General features: G+C 43.6%; 1 pseudogene; it reads right to left on the reverse strand.

The window, feature by feature from the left end:
- Nucleotides 1-412: 412 nt before the first annotated feature.
- On the reverse strand, nt 413-3,531 carry LOC146971515 (uncharacterized; annotated as a pseudogene).
- Between the last annotated feature and the right edge of the window lie 3,157 nt (nt 3,532-6,688).

The raw sequence follows: 6,688 nt of genomic DNA on the forward strand, positions 1-6,688 counted from the left end.
ATTCATGATTATGAGGCAGTATGTTCAAAATAAGACACCCGCAACTTAAAAGCTAATGCTTGCACAAATAAGACAGCATTGTTGTTGTGATACTCCTTTGGCAGCTTATTATCCATATGTTTAATTTTGTTTGGATTTCAGGTTGGATCCTGACGTAACCTGGGTTCAGGAGGGTTCAGGAGTTGAACCACCAACCTGCCTCGTCCTAAGCCGTGGCACAACCTCAAATTAAAAGACATGTGGATGAATTTCAAGTGAAACAAAGAAAGGAGGTGATTTAATTCCTTCTCTGGCAGACTAGTCCGGTAGTGATTTGTTACAAAGACATAAACTCAAGTGCTCTGCCCTTGATTAGCACTGAAAGATTTCCCAGAGCACATTAATGTTACAGGACGTGTTAAAGTGTGTAATAATGCCCGTGTTCGCTGAGGTCACTGACAAGCCACGACTTCAACCACTTGACAGCCATCTTACCTTTGATCTTTCAGGTTTTCCCTCAGCGTTCGCACCTCCTCTGTGAGCAAACACCCGTCGACGTGGTGCTAACAGACAAGTCCGTTTTGAAGAAAGGTGAGTGGAGAGGGCCGCCGGCGTCGGATGATCCCTCACTTCAAAGAGCACAAACGTGCCTGTTGCACAAATTGCCGTACGTCCCGTTTGGGCATTCATCTCTGCAGATCTAAACGGTGCGGTCGACAGCATAACAGTACCTGTGTTGTTGAGGGTGTAACTGCAACTACGGCCCCCAGGGAATCGGCTGGCTGAGAGCCTCAGAGCCACACAAGAGGAGCTAAGCCCTGCTGAAGAGAGGCTGTCATCTTCTCCAGGCTGCACCTGTGGGGACTGGCCTGCCTCTCCGCAGGCCCGGCCGGGGAACGCAGGGGAGCTTTGGGAGGATTTGGGTGAGAATGGGAACCCACTTTGCACCTGAAATGCTGTGAATGGGTTGACGGCCTCTGGTAGCAGAGATCTAGGGGGGAAGGGGGTGCAGAAGACACCAGAGCCATGGAGCTGGTACAGATACAGGACAATACTGCTTCAATCTCAAACTTACATGTTATGTATCTTATTGGCCAAGTATGCCCACAAGAAATATGACTGTTTTTGTTTTTTGTTTGGTTTTGTATTACTCTCAGTACTTACATATAAATACACATACTGTTTGAAACAAGGACAACAAAGTCACTGGACATGTGTGGTTTTTTTTCAAAATGGTAGAAAAATGAAAAACGTGAGAAAGTGGTGGATATGGTGGAAGCAGAAATAGTGCAAAGAAGCGATGAAAATGAGTAATGAATATTGAATAATATGCAGGCAGGGGATAGATGATTGTGTGCATTGTGTTAATTTGTGAAAGCAAAGTCGTCACATCCATTTCATTGAAAAGCAAGTGACAAAGCCAAATTTTTCAAATCCACATTGTTTAAGGTGAGAGACAGCATGAAGGTGTGTTGGTACTGATGTGTGGTTTGACCTGTGAGATCATGAAATATCAGGAGGATCCTGTCAGAGGATCACATGTGATTTAAAACTGAGTAGATGATTAGTGATCAAATCTTATTCGTATCCACTATAACAGTAGTAACTGCTTCATCGTTGAGGTAAACAGCAAAAATAGAGTGTTTACGTTGCAGTGCACACTAGGGCAACAAGTGCCCTACCAGATGACATTATATTGAATTGCAGCTAAAGTTAAACTACTCACTCATCATCACTTGTTACTACTTGTCATTCAGACATGTTGTGATTATCCATTCAGCATTCACACTACATTTATTACAGATTAATTTATTTTCATGATTGAGCTGAAAATTAAGAGTTGTTCTACTAAACATCACATTGTAAATTATTTATTTGTTATTTGTATGTAATTTTCGGGGTAAAACATTTACATTTACAAAGCAATTTAAAGGGAAACTTTGTTTTTTTTCAACCTGGGCCCTGTTTTCATATGTTTTTCTGTATACGTGAGTGATGGATAATACTTTTATTGAGGTGGCTGCAGTGCAGACCCTGTGGTCGGCACGGCGCAGTGCATCGATGGGATCGTCAGCATCCATTTGTAGCACAGCTAGCCATAACTTCAGCGTGTCCGTGTCGAGGTAAGGTAGTCTGTGAAAGCTGCACGAAGAGCAGCCCAACATTTTGTTGCCACAATTTGTAAATTCTCCGGTCGTCTCTCTTCACCTCAGTCAGGTAACAGAATTCCCCACCGGTGTTTTGCCGCGAGTTATCGCGAGCTTTCTAGCGTGGTGAGATTTGGACACAGATCACAACAAACAGCGACCTCCAGCTAAAGGTAGAGACATACGTTCATTTCTTCTTTCTAGTTTGTTGTCGGACACTCATTGTAACTAACTGAGCCTGTCAGTGTGAAAAAAATGCCCGTTTATAGGACGAACTTTGACGGGAGTCACTTGCCCCGTGGTAGAGCGTTAGCTGGGCTGCAGGCTGCCTGCCCGGCTCAATACTACAGCCACCTCAATAAAAGTATTATCCATCACTCACATATACAGAAAAACATATGAAAACAGGCCCCAGGTTGAAAAAAACTAAGTTTCCCTTTAACAGAGAGCAGGTTTCCAATTTTCGTTTGATTCACAGCTGGATGGATGTGTGTGTGAGGTTATGAGCTACTCTGTGTGTCTTTTGATAGGCCCTTGGGCATAAAATAAAGAGATTTGATTGATTGATTGATTGATTGATTGATTGATTGATTGATTGATTGATTGATTGATTGATTGATTGATTGATTGATTGATTGATTGATTGATTGATCTGGTGCAATAGGTTTATATGTTAAAAGTATATTACATTATATTATAACCACTGATTTGATCTTCTTTTCATTTCATTGCTAACATATACATAGTGATATTTGTCGACTCAGTCATTATCATGAACACAGTCAATGTAAAGTGAGAGACCAGAGAGCTGAGCCTCAACAGGACGTCGTCACACACAGTTGGAGTTGAATGTAACTTTTATTATTGGTTTTCTCCAACATAAAAAGCATCAGAGAGACAGATATATGTGGCTCTAAACCTGCTCCACTTTCCCAGCTCCCTCCATCCACAGGAGAGCGTTTCACAGTCTGGTACAGCAGACGTGTTTACACACACTTAAGCCTCACTGTATTTATTGCCCACAGAGTTCCCCAGCACTTATACAGTTAAACCACCATCTAAAAAAACACACAAACACACAGCACAAACCCTGACAAATAGGCTCACACAACATCACACCCGCACACACACACACACATTCATGCATGAATATCATAAAAACTGCACTTTGAGCACACACACACACACACATTTTTCTCTAGACAAGCACCTTGGATGCTTATGGGTACTTAGCGCATTAGAGAAACAAAACAGATCTACCTCTCAGCACACACTTTAATCCTCAGGCATCCAGCTCTGGGACGGTGTGAGAGAGAGGCTGAGGCGGAGCTCAGCAGCCCGGCAGACATCGCTCTGCAGAGGTGTAGGTCACCGGGTCATGTGACCTATCTTTGGCAGACATGAGGGCCAGGCCGGTAATCCCACCATCCTTCTTCGTTACGCTGTCGTCAGTCACAGGAGAGCACATAGCTGCGAAAAATTGTATCTTGAGAAAAAGCATGGTGGGTTTTCAGGGCTTACTGAAGATGTAAACTGATGCTGCAGCCAGCAGGTCTCTCCACATGAATGTACCCACTGCTGTAGGACAATGTTTCAGTCACAAAAGTCCTGGAAATGTTGATATTTTACCAAAGTATCCTGCAAAAAGTTTTCCAGCAAAATTACAAAACAAACCTGGAGGTCATGTTTGAATTTGCTCAGGGTCATAGGCTGAAGTTACAGCTTAGGTCAAGTTCCTCTATGTCGGGCTACAAAATTGCATTATTATGTCACTTTGCACCATTTTCTTCTCTTCATTGTGGCGCTGCCTCCTGAGGCCGGAGGTCATAATCACATCCACTGGTACATGACACAGCTCAAGCAGTGGTTTCCCCATCAACAGCCACATGGAGCCCAATACACATTCGAAAACAAACTTCAAGTAATATGAACTTTTGTCATACCATTTGTATATATGCTTTATATATTCTTCCATATATTGAATCTCTATAAAATGCATATTAAAAGTATATACTAAAACTATTAGAACCTGGAATAATTTTATTAATTAATTATTTTAATTAATTTTAGTTTAATTTATTTATATTATATACTGACAGATATCTGGCTGGTTTCCTATCATCAGTGGAGTGGCCTAGAGAATCGACGGCTTTGACAGCAGGGCGCTCAGGACCATCGAGAACATCAGACTGAACCTCCATGTTAGAAAACGCACCCAGCAGCCTCCCCCATCTAGACCTGCTGCCCAGCGCTGCATCTGATGGCTCAGCCCGGTCCTCCGGCTACCGCGGGATACTCTTCACGTGCCATCCTCTCATTAGACCCGAGTCGGCTGGAAAAGCCTGCGTGGCAAACTCCACTCCAGATGGCTGGACATCATCGGGGAGGATTTCAACTTCAGCATCTGGGGATCAACATGCAGGACACAGACCTGGGCCAAGACCACCGCCGGTGGTGAAGCTGATCGGCTCAATGCAAAGCAATGACCCTGTTGAGACCGGGCCCATGCCACGCAAGAGCAATAGTACAGTAGTAGTAGTAGTACTGACAGATATGTTAAAGGGATAGTTCAACATTTTGGCAAACTGGCCCATTGTTATAATCCCTAGGAGTAGGTTTGTTACCTTTAATTGTCGGTGCAAGCTGTTTTTAGAACGGTGGAGCAGAGCCGCAAGCTGCTCAGAGCTACGCTACGGAGGCTAAAGGAATTTCTTGGTTTCCCTCATCAAACTCATCAAATACACAATCCAACAACTCCAAAACGCTCTGGTGGACAAGTTGTGACCTGCACATTCACCACGCTATGAGATAATAACACAACGTTACCAGACAGAGTTGTTTTCAAGGTAAATGCAGAGACTGCTTGCTGAAAAACTGCCCCCGACGGCAACGCACATCAGCAGTTTTGCATGAATTTCCCTCTAAAACAACTCTGTGTGGTAACGTTGTGTTATTATCTCATAGCGTGGTGAATGTGCAGCTCACAACTTGTCCACCAGAGCGTTTTGGAGTTGTTGGATTGTGTATTTTGATTGAGTTTGTTGAGGGAAACCAAGAAATTCCATTAGCCTCCGTAGTGTAGCTCTGAGCAGCTAGCGGCTCTGCTCCGCCGTTCTAAATATAGCTTGCACTGACAATTAAAGGTAACAAACCTACTCCTAGGGATTATGACAATTGTCCAATTTGCCAAAAATGTTGAACTATCCCTTTAAGGCTGTGTATATTATGTATGTTTATGTATTACATTTCTGTTATATAAATGTATATCCATCCACAAAGCCTGTCAACATTATGGATATTATAAAGAGTGACTTCCAAAAGTTCAAGACGATATTTCAAAAAATGTGAAGACATCTTTAAAATGATCAAGGAAAACTTGAGAACATATGACACTAATGTATTACATTAGTTTTGCCATGTGCACTACAGCCACCTGAGGATCAGTGGAACAGTGTGAAACCATTAGCACAATCGCTGTCATTAAACGTGCATGCAGGTTATGTGAAGAAACAACTGAATACCTTAAAAAGTTGCATCACGACAATATAAATATGATTTTGGAAAATGAGACAAATAATGACAAAAGCGAAAAGTGATAAATCAGTCAAATCTAACGAGTTTTCAACTGGCTACTCAGACAAGCTAAGAGCTAATGGACGTACTGTGTCTGTAGCCGACGAGAGCAGCTGAAGAAGGGCTGAGTGAAAACCCTACACTCTGTTAACCACATAAAGATGTTTGCTGCACCAAGTGGATGTGGACAGTTTGAGAAATGAAGGCGTTTATAATCTGCACGGAAACAAATGGAGGGCTGAGCGAGTGCTAGCAAAGTACGCGATCGATCACGGGGCAAGAGGGGGGGGGGACGAGGACGGAGGGAACGTGTGAGCGAGGGGAAGTGATGGAGGGAGGGAGGGAGGGGGGGAGGGAGGCCGGGCGCTGGTGGGTGGGTGCAGATAAAGCCGAGCTCTGGAGGATTAACTTGTCTTGAGTGTGTTTCAGAGCCGGCGTGGTTGAGGGACAGGCTCTCTGCTCCGGGGCTCTGGAAGATCTCAGCAACATCCAGACGCCCTGTCTACAGTCCCCGTTCACACACACACACACACACACAAAATACACACACACACACACACAAAATACACATAAATAGGAAAATAACATTCATGAATACGAGAGAACACCATGACATGTGTTGACGCTGAGAGAAAAACACTTACACACCTTTCCTCTGACAGTGAAGTTGAAGCGTCTTCATGTTCTCCAGGTGAAGGTGACAATTTACGCTGCTTAACTTAATCTACAGTTGTCAGTTACTGTAAAAGGAAAAGTTTCCAAACTGGTTCACCCTGAACAAGCAGCTTTAGTCTGCCCCCCCCCACCACCACCACCACCTCTCATTATCACTCATATCATTATCACGTTGCTTCCCTGCGGCTCGTATCACACTGTGCAGGCTGTTTGCATCCTCCAGGTGGGAGAAAAACTCAATGACCCTGAATCCAGGAACGGAAAGAAAACGGGGTTCAGACCAGTTAACTGTACGAAGTTGTTGTAAATTGCAA

This window comes from Trachurus japonicus, chromosome 16, assembly GCF_045865225.1.
Source record: "Trachurus japonicus isolate A0001 chromosome 16, Traja_1.0".
Taxonomy (NCBI): Eukaryota; Metazoa; Chordata; class Actinopteri; order Carangiformes; family Carangidae; genus Trachurus; species Trachurus japonicus.